The sequence below is a fragment of the Dermacentor andersoni genome, chromosome 3 (assembly GCF_023375885.2).
Source record: "Dermacentor andersoni chromosome 3, qqDerAnde1_hic_scaffold, whole genome shotgun sequence".
Taxonomy (NCBI): Eukaryota; Metazoa; Arthropoda; class Arachnida; order Ixodida; family Ixodidae; genus Dermacentor; species Dermacentor andersoni.
In genome coordinates, this window is record NC_092816.1 from 15,197,009 (window position 1) to 15,218,807 (window position 21,799).

The following is a 21,799-nucleotide window of genomic DNA, read 5'->3' on the forward strand; positions in this document are numbered from 1 at the left end:
AAATAAAGAAAGAATAAATTAATGGAAACTGAAGTGGATGAAAAGCAACTAGCCGCAGGTGGGAACCGAACCCACAACCTTCGCATTTCGCGCGCGATGCTCTACCATTTGAGCTACCGCGGCGCCGTTTCCACATCCACTTTCTTGGGTATTTACGTGTCCTAGTAGAACCCTGGGAGTGTTAGCCAGCGCTACCACTCACAGACCTTGGCGGTGGACGTGGAACGTCCTTTTGCCGCAGGCGTCACGAGAACGTGATCTTTTTGGGTGAAGGCAACTGGTCAATAAACTCACACATGCTACCCGAAGGCATCTATGTTGCCGGATTCGAGACCCTCGTTATGTAATAAACGAGAAGAAAGGGAGTTAACCGAGGGGGCCGATTTTTATTAGTCATATCATAAGAAGCCAACAAACACTGACACCAAGGACAACATAGGGGAAATTACTTGTGCTTAATAAATGAAATAAAGAAACGATAAATTAATGGAAACTAAATTGGATGAAAAAAACAACTGTTTTTTTTTTTTTGCATCCGCTTTAGTTTCCATTATTATCGTTTCTTTATTTCATTTACTAAGCACAAGTAATTTCCCCTATGTTGTCCTAGGTGTCAGTGTTTGTTGGCTTCTTATGATATGACTATATATATATATATATATATATGCTAGGCGCCGTCTCTCAAAGAAGGAGAAACGCCGATGATGTAGCCATGCTGGTGGGAGTCGTCGCAACGGGAGGCAAGGTCGGGCTCAAGCCGAGCAGGCGCCGACTGAAACGGTGGACTGGAGTCGTTACGAGAGCTGGAGCATCGGTACTGGGTAAACGGGTCCGGTAAGGGGTTGCCAGCATGGAGTTACAGGCTCTAGCTCCTCCACCAGTGTCGCAACGTCAAAAATAGGTGTTGTACAGCGCTATTCAGGAGCCACAGCGGCAGGTCGCCTTGTTAATACTGAGCGCAACCGCGACTTCTTCGCTGCGCCTTGATAAAAACGCTCATGCATACGCAAACTATCCTTTTCTTCATCGGAGTACAAGCGCAGCAATGCAAATATATATATATATATATATATATATATATATATATATATCAGCTGAGGGGCACGAAAAACAGGGAAATTGAAAGATGAGAGAAAAAAGGTGGTGAGAGAGCTCTGCGGTAGCTGACCGCGCCGCCACTGGTTGGTCGTTTATTTATTTATTTATTTATTTATTTATTTATTTATTTATTTATTTATTTATTTCGAAGAAGCCGCGGCTTGAGGAATATAAAAGTTGAGTGGACCTTTAAGGTTCGCCTTAAAGACTGGAACGCGATAGCTTTCAAAGATTCCCGACTGCTTCTCAAGCTTCCAGGCAACTGCAGCGTATGTAAGCGTAATGTTTACCGGAAAATGCTGGCGGCGAACGCTATGCACTAACGCGAGCTTTCCCGTAGAAATGCGACATCCTGCGCGGGCGGATCTTCTGTTATTGTTTCGCACTTTTAATATTTCAGTCTGAGAAGATTTAACATAAAAGGCATGCGCTGTCGGCGTTTTGTTTTATTACATTTGTTGGTGGGCTATCGTTCTCCAAATTCCGAGGAGTAACTTTGTAAAGAACATTGAGATAAAGTATGAGCAACTTTATTAGTAGAACTTTAGTGCCGTATAGACATACATGAAAACTTGCCCTCACAAGACGACGGATGCCGACGCCGGATTTTCTGCGACACGGTACCCCTAAGGCTATCGCGTTGACATATACCCGTCACACAGGCGGCCGTGGCCTCGCACCGTCCTGCTCCGAGCCACGGGGAGACGATAACGACGAGAACGAAGGCGGGCTTGAGCCGCCTAGCCGGAAGCGCGAAGAGAAGGAACCGACGGACATGGCGCCAGTGGTAGGCCACTGTTGAATTATTTATTTTATTAACTGCAATACGACGATATGCTGTAACAACTCTACACGCAAGTGTATGCTTCAGAGTAACAGTATCGCAGTTTTGCAAGCATTAGGAGCATTGTTTTCCTTGTGTTTTGCGATGAGGAAGAACCAGAGCGGATGGTAGAAGCAAGGAGGTTGGTCATTTGCTCATAGAAGCATTATGCCTCTCTCAGCGATTTTCGGCAGCGTTTACTCAGGAAACGAAGAGGCGATGACGTCTGAAAACTTATAAGGAGGAGGAGAAGGAAAAGAAGGAAGGAACGGTAGGGAGGTCAACCAGATGCACGTCCGGTTTGCTACTTTACATAGGGAAAGGGTTCAAGGGAAGAAAAGAAAGGAGAGGGAGGGAAGAAGGAACTATCAGTGTGAATACGTGTGGTTGTCCATAACTTCGCGCCTATAATCGGTCACTGAGGCCAGTCGATATTATGAAAACTTATAAAGAGGCTTCAGAAAGAGTGTGGTACAAGATACACTGAAAATTGTTTGTGTACAAAACCAAAAAAAAAGAAAGAACGAAGTTTCGTTTCGTCCTTTGGCCCTCTTCAGTGAAGCAACACTTAAATATGGAGATTCGCGTCTCGTGCCCATGACGTAAACCCACGGGACCAGCGCTTTTGTTCTTGGGTAAATTTTTATGCATACATACGCCTAGTCGCGGCAGTGAGGGCTACCCGGGTGCGTCTTTTCCTCAAACATGAGTGCTCACATGTTCACAAGGTCCCCGAAGAACACCGACGACGTATCTCGGTATATACGAGTATATTTGCTCGAGATATGTACTTTTGACGTCGCCGAAGGTCGAGATGCTGACCGGTTGTGTGGCTGCAGAAAATACGTTACCAGTACCGCTAATAAACAAGTACTAACTTTGTTAGTACTTGTTCACACGCTCAGTTAGCCGCACTTGGAGTCAAAACAAGCACTTTTTATTCGTGAAGCTTGCTGAAAGGCACATATGCTTGTTTAAATATGAGTCTGGAGGCCCTCCCCATACATGCAGTTCAGTAGTGGCCAAGAGACCTTGTCCATAAGACAATGGCCATAACTAAAGCCTGTGCTATCAGCTATGTCCAAAGTTTCCAACGGCGGGGAAGGCGAACCTTCTTGTTATTGACCTTGAGCAATTTGCGTAATATTGCGTAATATTGCGTAATTTGCGTAATATTGAGTAATATTTAGCTAGCGGACGTTTACTTCAAGCTCAAAAACATGGACTACAGTGTAGCGGTGTGGTCTGGCAGGGTTATATTTTTGATAATGTGAATTTAAATAAAGGACAGGTTGGCTCCTTTAGTGGCGCCGGCCACTTCTCGTCTCTAGGAAAACAAAACAACAAAAGCAAGAAAAGCATTGAGGAACACTGAAAACAGTCAAATAGCATGAACATTTGACAAGTTCTGTGGTCTAGTAAAGAAATACACGGAAGAAATTATAAAAGAATGGTAAGAGAAGCGTGCAGTTCCATAAATGAACGAAGGTACACAAAGGTGCCCGAGAACATGCACACATGTTTACAGTTTTGGAGACGAGGCGGCTGACGTAGCTGTACATAGCCCATAGCGCTGCTTTTAGCGGAGATTATGAGAAAAAGCTGTTATCGAAATTGCGTAGGGTGGAAGTCCTCAGTGAAAATAGTGCTGCGCAGGACCCCTGTTAAACTCGCGATGTCTCGCTAAAACTACCCGAGGATAAGAGGCCCTAACACAGGCAGAATGACTCATTTATATGGCAGATAGTGCCTGGTCACTCCAGTTTTGTGTGCAACCACGATGAAAGAAACGATGCACAAGGGTCCCGTTAGGATCGAAAGGCGACGGTTTTCACGTGGACGGAAGACGCACCATCGAGCTTTCTCTCTTCTTTTTTTTTTATTCGGCGTAGGCAGCTATTTTAAATTTATGATGCGCGTCAAAGCTTGGATACGTCGCAAGCTGCACTGAAACTTGAAGCACTAACGCGTGAAATTACTTTCTGTATAGGTCGGCCCACTTTAGCGCCAAGTTGCATGGGGAGAACGGGTTCAAATCACTGGAACAGGAAATTGATCTCGGGCTTTCCTCAACTATAACGATTGCTTCCTTTCAGGCTCTTCTCATTTATGTAAGAAAAACAATGAGAACAGACGGATGCTTGTGTTTTTTCAGGGCAGATGGCTTCTTTGGATATAAATAGAAAACTGTTTACTTGTTCCTACGGAGGCAACCCGCGGTCATCCCCGAAAATATTAACCTTATTATTCCCCGCGAGCTCCTTTCTTTTTCAGTTCTTGTTTTTATTCTCGCTCCTACTTCATCGTATAGAAGATATCTTGGCGCACCTCGCAGCTACGACGGCGTTTCCGAAGCGGCCAACTATAGAGGAGAGAGGATGGTTGCCGCAGTGGAACGGAGAAGAGGCGGCTCGGAGAACGCCGGAGGCACTTAGCCCGTGAAGGGTGAAAAAAAGTGCAAGCTCTTTCGCCCCGATGGGACGTTCGCCAATTGGGTCTTCTCCCGGCGCTGGTGGAGCTTGGCTGTGAAAAAAAAAAATAATACGCTGATGTCGGGGAAAGAAAGAAAGAAAGAAAGGAAATGGAGTCGCGCGTCCAGCGAGCCTCGGGCGCGCAGCCCCGGGTGTGCCGCCTCAGCGTGTTCCTTATCGCCGCCATCACGACAGCAGCAGGCCAGGCTGGTTGGCCGCTGCGGTGCCGCCGCACCTCCCCGCCGCGCTTCCGATGGCGCCGGATGCTTTTATGTGCTCCATTTCCGGGCCAACCTTTTGTGTTTGGCGGTGCGCGCCGCCGGTCGATGAGACGAGCGGCGCCGCCATCTTGAGCCCTCTACGAAGAGGCGGTCCTCGGAGGCGGAGCGCCCGGGCGGACCCCGGGCCACGACCGCCTCGGGGTTCGTCTTCTGATGCGACGGCGACGCGGCACACCCGGCTCGCTCGTCGGGCCAATGGCTCTTGGGCTCTTGGCAGACGGGCCAGGGAGAGGGGGGAGGACCTCTGCCACTCCTTGCCCATCTCGAGTCGGCATCTCCCCGTTCGCCTCTCTACACGCCGAGTCGCGCTGAAGCCACCGTGGATCTCCGGAACAGGAAGCAGCGACGTCATGTTCGGATCTTAAGCTTCGCAGGAAGCCGAATGCTCAGCGCGGGCTGTTATTTCCTTCCGTTGTCCCACTAAATGCTAAGTGGTCAGCTTGCGTTGGGGTCACGTGCGTGGTAACGAGAATGAAAGCACGCCATGTTCTGGGTGTAGAAAAGACAAACGTAGGCATCGTCTGCGAGGTAAATTTCGAAAGCATTGCAATGTTAAACGAGAGAGGAGAACAGGGGGATTAAAGAGTCAGTGTGCAATGAGATCCAGCAGAACTTGTTGCCGAGCGAGTTGATACATCTTAATGACAACCATGAAGGGCGCAAACACATGCACGTTGTAGCAATGTCAGTGTTCTATTTTTCTTCGTTATACAATGTAGGTGCGTTTACGCCCTTCAAGCTGCCAAGAAATCGCTGTCCGCATTTTGGAATATGAATTTTGAGGCCAATTGGAAAGTGAGTGTATCGTCACGTCGGAACGGGAAATATTTAAGCCATATAATTCATGGCGGTGTTCTTCTTCCGCTATACTTCGCTGAAATAAAGGAAAAGCGCAGGTTAACCACATGAAACTTGGAAAGGTCGTGAACGGGAACAGTGTTCGCGCACTCGAGAGATGCGCGCTAGGTCAAAGACCCACCTGGAAGCAAAACTAGAGCTCATTCATGAACTGGCTACCTTGAAGCACCTGCATTGTGAAGCCCAAGCAGCACTCGTACAAGCTTTTTCAGCGCCCGCATTCTCTAATGTTATTCCACACAAGTTCTGCGAACAATTAACCTTATAGCTCCCGCGATCGCTATTAAGCGTATAGCTGGCGTTGAAGTGCAGGTGAATGAGAAAACGCTGTTAGCCAAGCGAAATTTGGTGAATACGTGTCCAGCTCCATCCAGGATCCACTCTGTGCAGTAATATTTCTAACTAGCCTATCATGCTGACCTGTTCATAGGTGCCTTACGCATGCACCCGAGCGAGCAGCGGCAATATTCTGCAGCGGGCCATTTTTTTTCTTCTATTCAGCCAACTTTTCTTCTCGACACGCATCCGTGACGTCGCAACAAATGACGAAGCGCAAGAAGAATGAATGAAGTGTGGAAAAGATCCTTTACAAAACCTGGGTCGAGCCTTTCTTTTAGATCGTAGTTGCAACACTCCGCCTATATGGGTGCCAGCTTCCGTCAGTGTCTCCAAAGTCGTGGCGCTGGACATTTCGAACGTAAACATTCGCTCTGGTTGCGCCTGCCGCGCCACGCGTTCGACTTCCCCACTGTTTTTCCCCGCGCTTGTTGGCTCTTGCATAGTACGTTTCACAAACACAGGCTGACGCGTAGAAGTGGCGTCAGTTGCCCGTGTTCTTGACAAGAGCCGTCCGATGGCGCTGCGACACCGGCTAATCCTAGCAGCACCTGTCATTGCCAGCGGCCGTCAGCTTTCGTGAAGCTGAGCAGATTATCCGAGATTAGCGCCGTCCGGGTTGCTCGCTCCAACCGCCCGCAGGCGGCATCCTCGGGCGCAGCTTGGGCCTCGTCCTTTAGCGCTTCACCAGCAAATGTCTGCCAGGTCTGTCGGTGCCGCTTTCAGACAACCTCCGGGAGCTTGTTCTTCCCGACTGGAGCTTTGCTGGGCAGTCTGCCCTAGCAACGTGTTAGCAAATGGAAAAGATCCGCAGTACAACTGCCAGCGTTGCAAGTAGGCTTGTTAGTATGCCTTTGAGACTTAACTGTAGCTCAAACTGGTACAGGCATCCAATGACAAAATTTAACGCGCCAAAGAAGCACGTCGGCTTTGAGAAGCGGTCAACTGGAGGGATTAACTTGGAATTATTTATCGTGCACCTAAATCTAAGCGCGTGAGCGTTATGGCATTCCACCGCTCCACCGCAGGGGAAATACAAACGGAAGGTTGCAGCAGGGGATAGAGCTATCTGGCTGAGCAGCAGAAAGCTGTGAAAATATAGCCACAGCACCGGATGCATGCAGGGCTGCAACGCAATATGACCATCTTATTGCTCTTGTGCCTTGAGACGTTGCAAAGAAATACAACTGGTACAAGAATGTAAGACCGAATCTAAAAGCCATGACAGCATTGAAGAAGACAAAAGAAAGAACCGCATCCAGACAGAAATCTTCAATGACACAGAAGTACCCACTGAGGATAAAATTGTCGTGTCTAAAACCGATACTAAAATACTTAGTGACGTGGATGGCGGAACGGAAGACTGCTACCAACTGAGGTCTTCGTCTTGAACTTTCGCGACGCGTCGAAAGCGCGAGGTCGAACAAGAAATAGATCTTGTAGCCACAAGAATACCGAAAGAGCATTCGTAGAGTTTGCAGGAGATGAGAACGGTTCAAATAGCAATACGTTCTTCGACAACGTCTTTGATGAACAGTCTAAAAGTCGACGAAGACCTCATTTTAACCGAAGAGCCACGGTGTCGTCCAGGCAAGAGAACGCATACTCATTGTATTGATGAGCACGAAGGGGAACGCATGAACCGAAGTGAAACGAATTCCAGCCACTACTGGTGCCGACAACAGGACGCCCATCGTCGCTGCGCAATCAACGTAGAAGAGCGTCTGGCCACTGCCCTGTCTCCCGCTGCCAGATCTCACTGCTTAACTCTAATAAATTCCTAAGTGGTAAAAACAACCAAGGTCCGACCATTAAGACTACTACTGGCGCAGATATCCAGTAAAACAAAGACAACGATGCGTCGGAGACCAGTTATAATCTGTCCAATATCAAAGCAGAGCAAAGACTTTGCCGACGCAGCCCACCTCTTGAAGACGTCCTCACTGTTTCAAGGAAGGTCACGCAATGACCACTAAATACTATGCGTCAGCTTCTGATGTTCAACGTCGAGCAACGTAGCCTAACTCCACGAAGTGTGCACTTCAGAATTGACACTATATACGGAATAAAGTACAACTGTGCATTCGGTAAGACAACAAGGACAGGGCACAGGTTCTGGTTCACACTGATCACAAGGAGAATCTACACGAACCAGTGAACAACGCCGAACGTGCGAGGCTTCCTTCACATTACTGGAACTTCACGCTCGTTTTTATATGGTGTGACCGCACTGGTCTCTTGCCAAGGTCATGAAAATAACCTTTCATGTCACGGCCGTGAGTGTGCAGAAACTTCTCCCTCGCTCATCTGCTATAATAATCATCGTCACTGTTGCTCGATTAAAACGCCATGTTCGCTCATCGACCGCTCTTCCTCTGCGATCCTTCGCGGTTTTCTACACGCCGTCCCTACGAATGATCGATAAGGATTACTGCCCCTGTTTCTCGTAGTCTACACTCTAAGAAAAATCCCGGGGAAAACGGGAGTAACTGCGCCGTTAGTCCTAAAAAGGGCGCTTTCGTCCCTCAAAGGACTAACTGCATGAATGTGCGTGCCGTGTGCAAATTTCGGAGAGTAAGTGTTTAGTCCCTGGTCGGAAAGAGAGCAATGGGAGGACGAACGGCAGCAGTTACTCCCCAGGCACTTCGCTGTTTTCGTCCGTGTCATGGAGCGATGCGGCGAAAACGGTATTGTCTATAAATCGTGAATGGTTCGAAGTTCGTGCATTGTCTATTGAACTACATGCAAAGCAGCACCTTGCCTCTTCGTGAGAAAATTACGTGAAACTTAAAAGTGGAATGTGAAGAGCCATTCCCCTCGTGCGCACCCCATAAGTGAGCGATACACATTAAACGCGCAAGTCATTGATAGACGGCTAGATTTTCTTGGTCAATAGTACCTAAGTTCCTTCCGTTCCAAGGAGGTTGCGAACTGAAGCGATGTGTAGCTCAAACGGCACACGCTAAGCAACAGAGAAATTGGCCTTCTCTGTCGTCTTCGGTGCCCCGTTTGAGCTCGCTACACGTATACATGGCGTAGTGCCTCAGTTTAAATCACCCTAAGAATGCTCGAGCTGATTTCTTTTCGCAGTCGCTTATGGTTGCAAGTACACTCAACGTTAAACTCTCATTGCATAGCTTGCGCAAAATACGGAGTCGCTTTTATATTGCCGCACTTGCGTTCCCATGCTTAACCTTGTCTAAATATCCCGTTTTGTCAGCCAAGCGGCGTGGTGAAGTGGTTAGAGTACCCGGCTTATGAGCGACAGGACGTGAGTTCAATTATTATGTAAGACGATAAGATGGTCGGTTGGTCGGTTCGGGTGTTTACTATACAGGCGTGATTAAGCCTGCAGGTAGTCTAGATAGACAGTAGCTGCGCCTGTGTATCTCCTTCGCTATTAAGGAATCTGCTACCAAATGGCTACGAGTTCAATGTTGCAGGCGACATGACTCGCGGCCTGGACTATAAGAAAATAGTGGTGGATGATGCATAATGAAGATGGAATGCGTTGAATATTCGACGCGACATTCACTGGCAATCCCCACCGTTTTTTTTTTTTTTGAGTGTGTGTGTGTGTGATCGCTACAGAATATTCTTCCAACTGAGGAGAGCGCGATGCTGTCGACAAGACAGCGCTTTTCTATTCATTCCCTTTAAAAAAAAAGAAAGATATCAGCGTCAGTTGTGGCAGTGCGGTGCGTTTGGTATCTGCGATGCCATTTAGGGCATAATATTCGGCAGCAGAAAGCAAACGTTATTCTTTACCACCTGCATCGTATTAAAGAGTAATCACAATACAGCATCGGCAAATCACGCCAACAATATGTTGCAACCGCTACAACAAGGCTCGCACTCTTCTTTTCGAATTTATGTTCTGCATAGAAGCTTGCGTACAAAATACTGAAGATCAAACCTTTTACAGCGAAGCTGTTAAGAGCTACTTTCTCCACTATCGTGTTCGCGTCTAGAAAAAAATCCCGAAGATGGTTCATTGCCGGGCCGACCCGCGGCGGATGTGACGCAGGCTTAGTTAAGCACTACCAAACGCGAGCCAATCGCTAAGATTGTACAATACCGAATCCACCCACGTCGGAAGTGAAGTAGGCGCTAAGTACTCCACATACGTGAGCCGATACCGAAGATAGTGCAATGCCGGGCCGACCCCCGGCGGAGGTGCAGTTCGCCATTAAGGGGCCAACATGCACAGCTTCGCTGGCCATCCTTCTTAGAAGAGTGGAAGGACACTGACTTTTTCTTTTGAATACGCTCTTCTTGCTTCCCACCTGCATACTTGCTAGAGTTTCCTTTCACCTGAAGATAGAGCATGCAGCAAAATCGCCGAAGAAGACTGTGAGCATAAGGTCGAATCATATGTAATCAAATCAACAATTTCTTCATCCGCTTTGAATTAAGATGTACAAGATAGATTACAAAACACCCTCTTGTTTATTTAACGGTTCAATACAGATTAAAATGTACCCCAACGACTCCGTTAATAAAAGACATCAAATCATGACTGATAGAGAGAGATAGAGAGAGGAAAGGCAGGGAGGTTAACCAGAGGCGAGTTTCCGGTTTGCTACTCTGTACTGGGGTGGGGGATATAGGGGTTGTAGAGACGACAAAGAGCGAGAGGAGAGAGAGAGAGTAAACTTTAATGAACACCAGCAGTTCTGTCGGCTGGGCCTAGGCCTCCCACGATGGGACGTCGAGGTCTTGCCTCTTCGCCGCTTCGTAGGCCTGCTGGGTCGCCCAGAGTTGGTCGTCGAGATGGGAGCTGCGCAGGGCGGCGTGCCATCTCGACGAGAGGGTCACGGGATTAAGCTCTTGGTATTGATCTTTGCACTCCCATAGCATGTGGGGGAGTGTTGCCGATTCAGTTTTACAGACCTTGCGCGTCTGGCTCGGGTAGATGTCGGGGTATATAGTGTGATAGCGTGTGAGGGAGGGGTATGTATTCGTCTGTAGCAGGCGAAGGGTGGTTGCCTGTGCCCTGTTTAACTTGCGGTGAGGGGTGGGGAAGGTTCTTCTTGCGAGGTAAAATGACTTTACAAGGTCGTTGTATCTCGTAAGGCGGTCGCGCCCTGCGGGTGCACCTGCACCGTCTCCGGCATGGTTGACTAGTCCTCGTGCTACGGAGTGCGTAACCTCGTTGAGGTTGGTGAGGTGCGGGTGGACAACGCCGGCGTGTGCTGGGATCCAGACGAGGGTGATTTGATTTTCAGACGAATGCGGGGCTTGTCGTAAGATACGGAGTGATTGATGAGAAATACGACCTTTGATGTAGTTGTTGACTGTTGCGCGAGAATCGCTCAGTATTGTGTGACAGGATGGGTCAAGAGTGGCCAGGGCAATGGCCACTTCCTCGGCCGTCTCGGCATTTTTTGTAATGATGCTGGCAGCATGTCGGAGCAAGCCGCCTGCTGTGGTAACCGCCGCAAAGCGCCGTCCATCTTGGTACTCAGCTGCGTCGACGAAGGTGACGCCCGCTGTGTTGGCATAAGCTTTGATGAGGGAAGTAGCTCGTGCCTTCCTGCGTTCTTTGTTGTAGTCTGGGTGCATGTTTTTCGGAATAGGGTCGGCGTGTATCCATTGCTGAATTTCGCGTGGTATTGGGTGTTTGTCTCCATGTTGACGGTGGTAGGTGATATTAAGCTTGTTTAGAATGCTGCGGCCCGTTTCCGTGAGAGTAAGCCGCTCTAGTTGAGATCGACGTTGGGCCTCGAGTGGCTGCGGCTTAGCTCAGCTAACCCTGTATATGTAAAGCGAAAGCTTGGTTTATCCTGGTTAAGTCTTGGTTTCACTTGGTTAAACATTGATTTAGCTGTAGTTATGATAGTTGGGTATACAATCATCGTTACGCCAGGCATGACGGCTGTGCCTTGGTCGGTGGCTAGACATAACTGTTATTAGGCTTGGGTAGACACGATTAGTTAAACGGTGCGACGCCTGTTACGCCACAGGGAAAGCGCAAGTGCGAAACATGCAAAGAGACGCCGCAAACATGCGCAGCGTCGAAGCACAAACGGAAAGAGCGCCGACGCGGTCGCTACATTGATCTCGATGGTGCGACGCCTGTTGCCTTCCGGATACTCGAAGCAGCTCGCCTGGCGATATCCGAGAGTGGTCAGAGGCCGCTTGGCGACGACGGCTCAAAGCCTCCCGCTATCGCGCAACGCTCAGAAAAGACTGCCGGGCTTCGCTCTCATGTAAAACTCTTGCTTGGGCTAGTTGGTTCATGCTTGAATTAGTAAAGGCAAGGCGCAGAAGACCAGGACAAGACCAGGCGCCGGTCCTGTCGTTTGTGTTCTTCTTGAGTCCTGGTCTTCTGCGCCTTGCCTTAACTAATTCACTCTCATCCATGGCCAAGCTCGCACTGACTAGGAGAGCTCGCGCTTCTCTTAGCTAGGCGCGTGGCGAGTCACGTTGTCAGGCGGGAACCAGTTGCGGAGAGCGCATGCGCCAAGCCGGCGGCGGCGGCGGAGCTCGGTACGGCGAGTCACGCGATGCGTTGCCAAGGCTACGGCGCAGCTGCGGTCAAATGAAGGTCAGATTGCTGGCGACAGCGAAACTCGGTTCGACGCGGTTAGTAAATCTTTCGATTTAAAAAGGAAACAGGTAACAGAAAAGGCGTTCACACAGGTCGGTCGATCTCAAGCGCAGTAGCGCTTGCACGGCTTTCTGATGCGATGTTAAGTCGCATCGATGTTTTAGAATTCTTTCTTCCGACAGAAGCTGGCCGTCCAACAGATTTAGCGCGACGGAATGCGATTGTCAGCGTACACAATACTGCGGACACTGGCAAAGAACGTGCAAATTGCTTCCGCGTCGCCGCAATCACCACATGCTACGATCATTGTTCTCCTCGCAGCCGCAGACATCACATGCAGGACTTTAGCCATTCCAATTACTGCTGAATATTCTTGCGTGAAGGCAACTCCCAACCACAACCGACACAAAAGAGGCGCTTCGCGTCGGTGCAGTCCGGGCGGAGATCCGAGTTGCAGCGAAGGGTTGAGTCTGTGTAGTCTGGTGTGCCTTGTATGTGCAGTATTCCACTCAGCTAACGAGAGTGTGCGTGCCAGAACGTGAAGTTGCCTCGTAGCGTCTGTCCTTGAGAGAGGAATGGGGACGCAGCGGTCTTCTTGGTTCGACGTCCGAGCTGCCTTATCTGCGTCACCATTTCCTATGATACCGCAATGGCCTGGTATCCATTGGAAAGTGATACCATGGCCTTGTTCTCTCAAGTGCTGGATGAGTTCCACGATTTCGCACGTCAGTTGATCGTGAATTCCATGTCGGAGAAATGACTGCATACATTGTAAGGCCGGCCTTGAAACACAGAAGACTCCCCATTTTTCAGGGCTCTCTGTGTTGATCACATGAAGCGCACCGCGGAGGGCCGCGAGCTCTGCAGCTATAGACGTAGCGATATGGGAACTCTCGAACCGTTGGGTTCAGCGCCACCGGAACTGGTGATGTAGTTGAGCCATCAATATATAAGTGTAGGTAGTCGCTTTATTTCTCGTACAGGAGGAGTAAAGTAAGTTGCTTGAGTGCAGATGACGTCAAGTGCGACTTTTTCTGAAATGGCAACAAAGATATCAGAGAGCTGCCCAAAGGCAAAGCAAGGGTATAGAGGCAAGAAGGAAAGAGACGCCGCGGTGGCTCAGTGGCTGTGGTGCTGCGCTGCTGAGCTCGAGGTGGCGGGATCAAATCAAGGTCGCGACGGCGGCATCTCGATGTGGGCGGAAAACATTCGTGTATAGAGATTTAGCAGCACGTTAAAGAACCACCGCTGATAAAAATTAATTCGGAGTCTCCCACTACGGCTTGCTTCCTAATAATGTCGTGATTTTGTTGCGTAAAACTCCCCAATTTATTTTTTAGCCATGAAAAAAAGAGAACGTTGAGAAGAGGATAGATGGAGAAAAGCGTTCAGAGGCAAGAGGCTGCTCACATATATATAGTTACGCTGAAAGAAGCGAGTCATCATTGCGCTCTCACACTAACTCACTGGCTGACTGACTGACTGGCTAAATAAATAAATAAATAAATAAATAAATAAATAAATAAATAAATAGCAGAACAAAAATCATAGGATAAAATACCAACGTACACGAGCAGTCACAAAATGTCAATGTAGAGAGAGAGGAATAAACTTCATATCTAGACCAGGCTTCTTGAGCCAAAAGGTGGGTGGCCTCCTCAGTTCAGGTAGCCATGGCTCGCTGCCACCGCCCGAGCCCTGTTCACCAACCATAGCTGATTGTCAGGGTCTTGCGTCACCAGCAGAGCCTCCCACTGGTCTTCCGATTCTTCCTCTGAATCCACTTTTTCCTGCATGTTATCGCCTGGTGGTGATGATGACGGTGGTACTTCTCAGTTATTCCTGCACTCCATCACCCTATGGCGCAAGGTGTTAGGCATGTCCGGCGTGCAGCAGTGTTCCATACGGGTAGGTTCCCGCCTGGAGTCTTCTCCAGGTTACCGCTTGTTCCCTACTCATCGTCTTATGCGCGGACGGGTAGCGACGCCTCTGCTTCCTGTAGTGCACCAAGATATGCGAGTACTTCTTGGATATCCTTTCATCATCCTTGTCACAGTCCTTGGTACGTGTTCTCTGCGTATCGGAGATGGCTCGGCGTGCATGATCTCGAGCCGCGGCGCGCGCGCCTGGTTCCCCGCAAGAGAATTGTGTCCCGGCGTCCAGAGGATTTATGCTGTTTCTTTCTCGGTGTTGTTCAAGACCTGAAGTGCTGCTTTCCGATCCTTCCGTTCACATACCTTCTGCATGCTTCTTGCGAGTCCGTCACCCCGTTAACCAGGGTCTTCTTGCACGTTGCGATGGCCAGGGCTATGCCCAGCTCTTCCGCTGTGCTCGCGTCCTTGGCACGTATGGATGTGGCTGTAAGTTGTTCTCCCTTCTCATCGACCACGCTGATTGCAAATCGGTCGTTTGTTCTGTATCAGCTGCGTCCGCGTATCTCACATTTTCTTCTTTGCTGTTGGTGCGTTCCAGTATGTGCTTGAGCGCTTGTATTCTCGCCTGTCTCCTTTCCTTGTCGTACTCGAGATGCATGTTTCTGGGAATGGTATTTATGTGTAGCTTGTCTCTGACCTCGTGTGGGATACGCTGAAGTAGGTGCCTCTCATCCTCTACTTGGTAGCCCAGATCTTGGAGCAGGGCTCTTCCCGTCTTTGTCAGCTTTAGTCTCTCCAGTTGGTTGACGTTGTGCGCTTCCACGGGCTCTTCCTACGTGTTGTGGACTCCCATTTTGAGTAGTTTCGCTGTGGACGTGGAGAAGGACAGGCCCAAGGCAATTTTGTAGAATTTTCTGATGAGACCATTTGCTTTGTCTCGTTGACTGTTTTTCATGTCAACGTAGGGGGTCTCGTACGTGACGATGCTCGTGAGCAGCGCTTGTATCATTCTCGTGCAGTCTTCTTCCTTGAGTCCGTGACTTTTGCTCGCCACTCTTTTGATAAGGTGGGTTATTTGTTGCACTGTTCTCTGAATTTTTTTCCAGCTCTGCTCCCCCGGCCCCGTCCTTTTGAATCAGGAGTCCGAGGATGCGGAGCGTCGTAACCTGCGGAATCATGATGCCTCCCACCTTTACTTCCGGGTCTGGCATCTGCTGTGGTTGTCGGGCTCTTGTGCGCTTTCTTAGCACCAAGAACTCCGATTCTCGCAGGGTACTTAGGTTTCTTGCGAACATTATCTCTTTCTTCTAGCATGTGGATGCGTTGACTGAAACTTTCTCCTGATTGTGTGTGCCTGAATCTGGTTTTCCATTTTGCTCTTGAGAGATTGGAACCAAGTCTGCATCATCTGTGTTACTGTGGCTTGCATAACCTGCGTTACCGTGGACATAGTGGTTTCCATCATAACGGTCACGTTGGCGTTGATGCGGTCTTCAAGTGTCTTGAGGTCGTTCTAGGTTACCACACCCATTGCCGTCATCCAGGCGGCGCTCTGTTCTCTTTCCCTCGATCTCGATCCCGACTTGGATCTGGATGTTTTTGTCTGTTCGGTATCATTCGGTGGCTGTGGCGATGGGGACATGGTCATAATGTGCTCGTTGTTATTGGTAGTTACTACGCTGGCCTAGTACCAGAAGCTTCTCTGTCTTAAGAGGAAGCTTTAGCTCGGGACCAACTCCGACGCGGCCTATTCAAATACATGTAAAACGCAAAAACGCTTTTTGCGAGATAACCCCTGGACCGATTTTAATGAAATTTGTTGTATTTGAGAGAGAAAGTTAAATTCTAATGACTGTTGGAAGTGGAATTTCGATTTAGGGCTTAAATTTCGTTAAAGAGATTTTCAAATATTCGACAGTTTGAAAAAAATAGAAGCACGAAGTTTACAAATTCATAGCTCTGCATCAAAAACAGATATCGCGGTTCTGTAAACGGCATCCATTAGATCGTTCAAAGCGGACAAATTCGATATGTCATTTTACATCTTACGTGAATTTGTTACGTTGGCTACAAGGGTTCTGCAAAGACTGTATTTCCATACTACTAAATTTTTTTATATTCATGTGTAACATACCAATTTTGTCCGCTTTAGATGTACTATTAGATGCAAATCACAGTATTGTGATATCGTTTTTCGTTGTTGAGTTACGGAGTTGTAAACTTGATAGTTGCGTTTATTGAAAATTTTCGAATTTTGCTATTTTTTAATAAAAAATTGGAGACCTAACTCAAAAATTCGAAACCAACAATCACTAGATTTTTAGTTTTTCTTTTAAATGCAACAAACCTCGTCAAATTTGGTGCAGTGGTTACCGAGAAAAACGCATTCTGCTTTTACATGTATTTAGATAGGAGCACCCGAGCTAAAGCTTCCTCTTAATCTTGACCGCTCCCTGACTCTCAACGGTGGCGGGGCCGGTTTCAGCTTCCTTCGACAGTCTCTACTCGCCGTTTCATGGAGCATTCCGCAGAGCTTACATTTCGGCTCGCATTGGTGGTTGTTTGGATCAGCGTTGTGTTCTCCGCACTTATCACATAGTTCGTAGTTTGGATTAGGGCAGGCGTTTTGTCTGTGTCCTATCTCCCCGCAAGATCTGCAGTACTGGACTGACTTTCTGTCAATGTAGGAAATATTTTTAACACACTTGGTCATTCTGTATTCTTTACTATAATCTTTAGGTGCCAATGATGACAGAGGTCTTACCTCTGTGGTCATTGCGAACGGTAGCCTGAGAGCTACCGTTCCACTAGGGACAGGATTTCGGAATAAGTACGTGTGGTGGGGCATGGCTCAACCGGTCTAATGACGAGTGTGTTTGTGGCACCATTGAACTCTCCAGAGAATGTGATTACGATGTAAACGAATGCGCCTGTGTACGTCTGTAAATGTTTCATTGGCTCGACGGCGTTGACACGAGTATACAGTGCTCGATCCACTTAGTCAGTCGTCTCGAAAAGGTTATCGTTGTTATGAATGTAAAAGCAGTGCATGAAAAGGACAATCAATATGCATGCTGACCGATCGAAATGAAAACGTTAAAACACGCGTCATGCGGCATTCTCGTGAGAATAATTTCCATGACTGTTGCTTGAGCCGAGCGGGCATCGTGAAATCTACTCAGCAGCCACGTCCTGAAACGAAGAATTGCTCCACTCCGCACAGCGCCTTCCGTTGTGCACGTGCAACGTACACCTTCCATGCTGTTCTGACAGAGCTGCAACGTTCGGCGGATCGATATCCTCGTCACTGGCGCCCCTCGGCGCTGTCTTTAGCGACCGTGTGACGAGGGCAACAATGGATGCTTCGCTTGCTGCGACGTCTGCGACAGCCGCAACCTGAATTTTTGAGCGGTCGAGGGCGAGGGAGAATTGGTCGCCCACTGCGAGATCGCGTGACCTTGAAGGGCGTTTCGCGTCGGCCGGCCGCGCGAAAAGCGATATACTCGCCCGGCACTGATTGTGAACGGTGGGCGCCGTGCGCGTAAATAGAAATGACGACGTTTAAATTATGCACTACTCGAGGGAGAGAGAGAGAGAGCTACGTAGAGGCCCGCGATGAGGGCGAGGGGGCGAACGGGATGCTCGAAGGTGGTGTCGCGGGGTTGGGGGGCGTGGGGGGGGGGGGGGGGGGGGGGTTGCGTGTGTGTTTCACGCGGCACGCTCGCGTCGCAGAGACGCGCGGCAGACGCCGTCCCCGCTGTCACCGGCCCGACCCGCGCCGGCGCCGTAAATCAGCGCGGTACACGCACCTGCGCCGCAGCTGCCGCCGCACGCCCACGCAACGTGGCGCTCTCGCGCTGATCGCGGCGGCCACGACGACGCCTTCTCGCGCGCCTCGTTCGCGACGCTGCGCTGGTGGCGGGCTGCTGCAGCGCGCTACACGGCTCGACTCGCTCCCTCCCTCCCCGTTCACGCAATTTTTTCTCTTACTATTCTTTCGGTCTGATATTTCGCGACCTTACTCCCCACGTCCTCTCGCCGCGGCGTTTACGACATGGTCTTCGACGTGTCGCTCCGCGAGGTTATGCTCGCCCGGCGTTACCCTGACAAAACTTGGCGCGTATAGGCTAGAGACCCCCGTCTGACTGCTGAAACCCAGCCCCAAAATGTGGGCCCTGGTGGGGTACGTATAGAGCAGGCTCTCTTTATTCCAGGTTGGTTATATTGGCGGCTGCTGTAGAAAGCGAGATTGTGGAATGGCGAACGCCAAATCATATTAATAAACAAGAATGATAATAAATGGCTACATGTATATATATATATATATATATATATATATATATATATATATATATATATATATATATATATATATATATATATATATATATATATATATATATATATATATAGACGGTACCGGTGCACTGTGTACGTGTTTCAACTTTTGGCACGCGTCTGGCGACCCCGAAAACGGTTCAAGAACAGTGTCGCAGAGTTTCTTCCAGATGCTAGGAGCTCTGTGTCATCTGACAGCTGTGCGAGTGCGTTCTTGGCACAATGTAGCCGGCATCAGCGTCTTCTTGGACTTGTACGCAATAAAATAGAAAAGCGGGATGCTTTATGGGTAAACGCAAATCACTGCTCCCTGTTATTTGTCGCCAGTAGTTCTTACTGAAGACGTTTTCGACTAGGTTCAATCAAGTGGAAAGGTTTTGCAATGTCGTTAGCTTCGGCGTAAAATTTGCTGACTGGTGCCGGTTTCTCTCGATGGTAAAGTACGCAGTAGGTAACTAGGCAAGAACGTTACGCCTGGTGCGATGTCACGTGAGGTAAATTATTTTTTTGGTAACGAAGGGACAGTTAATAACTGTCGGGACGTCAGAGTAGAAAACACAGGCGGTTCCAGAAAGTCCCTCGTAATGTCTGTGCTATCATTCCTGAGAAAAAAAAAATGCGCTGGTTGCCATCTCTATGCAGCAGCAACGTATAATCCTTTTCATTTAGTGCAGCCGTCGACCGTATTATAAGGCATACGTAGTAAATGACCAGAATATCACTCTGCGTCGTTGGACATATTATTTTTGCCGTCTGCATTGTCCAGTAGCAAAAATGCACCCTTCTGCTTGAACGGATCTGTGTCGTCAAAGCGTCGCCATTTCTGCGATAGTTGCAACAATGTACTGTATCAGGCATTGGTGCTTTGTGTTTTCTGTGGCGCTGCAGTTCAATTACGAAATGCACTCTTCAATATACTAGTGGAATAGCCCTGACATCTATCGATACATTACCCTTGAAGTTGAAAAATATTACACAGCGCTCTGACTTACAGCGCTGACTGCGCGCAGAGATTCGGAGAATTGGATTTTGCCTCTATTATAAATACGTCTCTATTTGTCTCTATTCTTTAAAATTTGTCTATATTAAATAAATTAAAGCACCTAAAGCTGCTTTTTCAAAAGATGTTCAACAATCGCTTCCAACTCCTGAACGACAAAGCAATTGAAAAGCCCCGGTATGACGTCGTTGAAGCGAATTGTTTGACAATGTTTACTTCGTTGTCATGACCTTTCTTGTCACATTGTGCAATGTTTCATGGCCAATTTCGTACCAAACTTGGTCAAACTCCAAGAGAATAGTCGATTCTCTAAGCAAACTAGCGCAGCAGTGAAGCTCAAACTTTCTTAGTTATTCTTAATAGAAAATGTGATACGGGCAACTTACACACACGCAAAAAGAAAGAAAAAAGGAAGACACGTTAGCGTTCTCTGGTTTCATATTCACCAAAGCCTCGAGGAGCGAAGCCTTCTTCGTTGAGAATAAACCCCATTTTATTAACTTTACGCTAACCCCGAAGTGGACAAATCGTAAACGTAGGCTCACAACGTGGTGAGACGATGGGTATAAGCAGAACAATTTAAATATTTATTATACGATATGTTGATTCAGACAACCATGTACAACCTGTCCAGGACGCTGCCGAAAAGGCAATTAAATGCCTGACAAAGCGCCACCTGCGCATAATAAGCCCTTCCCTACTCTTAAGGCACAATACTTAGTGTGAATAACAAAAGAGAAAACAGTCATCCCTGGATACAAACGAAAAAAGGAAAAGAAAACGGAAGCCCATTGTGTAAAGAAGCGCGTTTAAAAAGAAGAAACCGCATATAGCTACAAGGGTACGCAATATATAGAAGATATGATGAAAATCTAGAGTTGAATATTATACAAACACTAGATGAGACAACGAACAATAATGATAACATGACAATAACAATTCTGCACAACAAAAGTCAGTAATTGCTTACCGTGTTCGTCACTACAGGATTGTTAATAGGAAGGTATGCGGACTTCTTTCACGGCGCAGACAGAAGTGCTTTTCGACAATTGACCGTGCAATGTGGCGATTGCTTAAGAAATCTGGTATTAGGTAATCTAGCATAAGGGTACCATAGTTGGTGCGCAGCTTCTTCTTCGTATAAAACGTTTCGCAAGTCGTGGCAGTGGTCTCTCCGGAGGTATTCATCGACGAAACTAGAAGCATCAGGTGCTCTTTAGTTGTATAATAATGTAGCTATTTCCTTATTCCGTGTATTAGCAATAGTAAGGATCTCTTGCTGTCTAAAAATTGAAGCTGTACGACAATCCTTAGACAACGAAGGTGAAGTATGATTCACCTTCGATAACACGAAAGACTCTTTATTGGAGTAAAAGTATGCTTTCTATGTTAGTATGTTGTGGTTCCAAGAACAAGTGGGGAACCACGACAATGTTCGTGCTTCACGCACGTTTTACGGGCGTGAAAAACTCGCACGACGGTGGCCAGCGCTACCGCTCGCGAGCAACGTGGACAGGTTTGTGCGCTCGCAAGTGCGTATTCGCCGGGCCTAATAGATGGCTGCCGCCCGTTTTCGTCGCCTGACGGCCGAGGGACCGGGGGCAGGCAATTCGCGAGCTATGCAAATGACCCGCGCTTTCGCGCACGTTCGTGGATCGGCGAGCTGCTGGCTGCTCTTCCGAGAAAAGCAGCGCCTCGACGTCGCCCCTTCTCGAGCGAGCTGCAGCGTCACGTGGTCGCATCGATCTCCCTGGCTCCGCCTCGTCTGCAGCAGCCACTGCGGGAGGCCGGCGACGCACGTCTCGGCGTCTTCGTCGCCCACGTGATGCGCAGAAGAAAGAAGAAGCGGCGCGCAGAAAAAGACGTCGTCCGAGCCCGGCGGGGAGGATCACGCGTGGCCGGCGCCGATCAGCCGAGGAGCTGGGCCTGACTTTGACGGATGCCGCGAGAAATGGCCGACGCCGCGTCGGGCGCAGCTGCGCGGAGAACAGGGGGAAGCCCGCCGCAGCAGTAAACAGTGCGACAGCTTGCCCCAATGGGTGCGCTCTCCCCGGCCGGGGTCGAACATCTCTTATATAAAACGATAGTCTTCCCGGCGACATCAATCAAAAAGCGCGCAGCCAGCCGATATTGGCTCCGGCGCCCAATATGTCTCCCCGGCCGCGCG

General features: G+C 48.6%; 1 protein-coding gene across 1 annotated transcript in view; it reads left to right on the forward strand.

The window, feature by feature from the left end:
- The window catches only part of LOC126520890 (uncharacterized), a 230,791-nt gene that overhangs the window by 44,094 nt on the left and 164,898 nt on the right, over positions 1–21,799 (forward strand). The gene's annotated exons all lie outside the window — the stretch shown is intronic.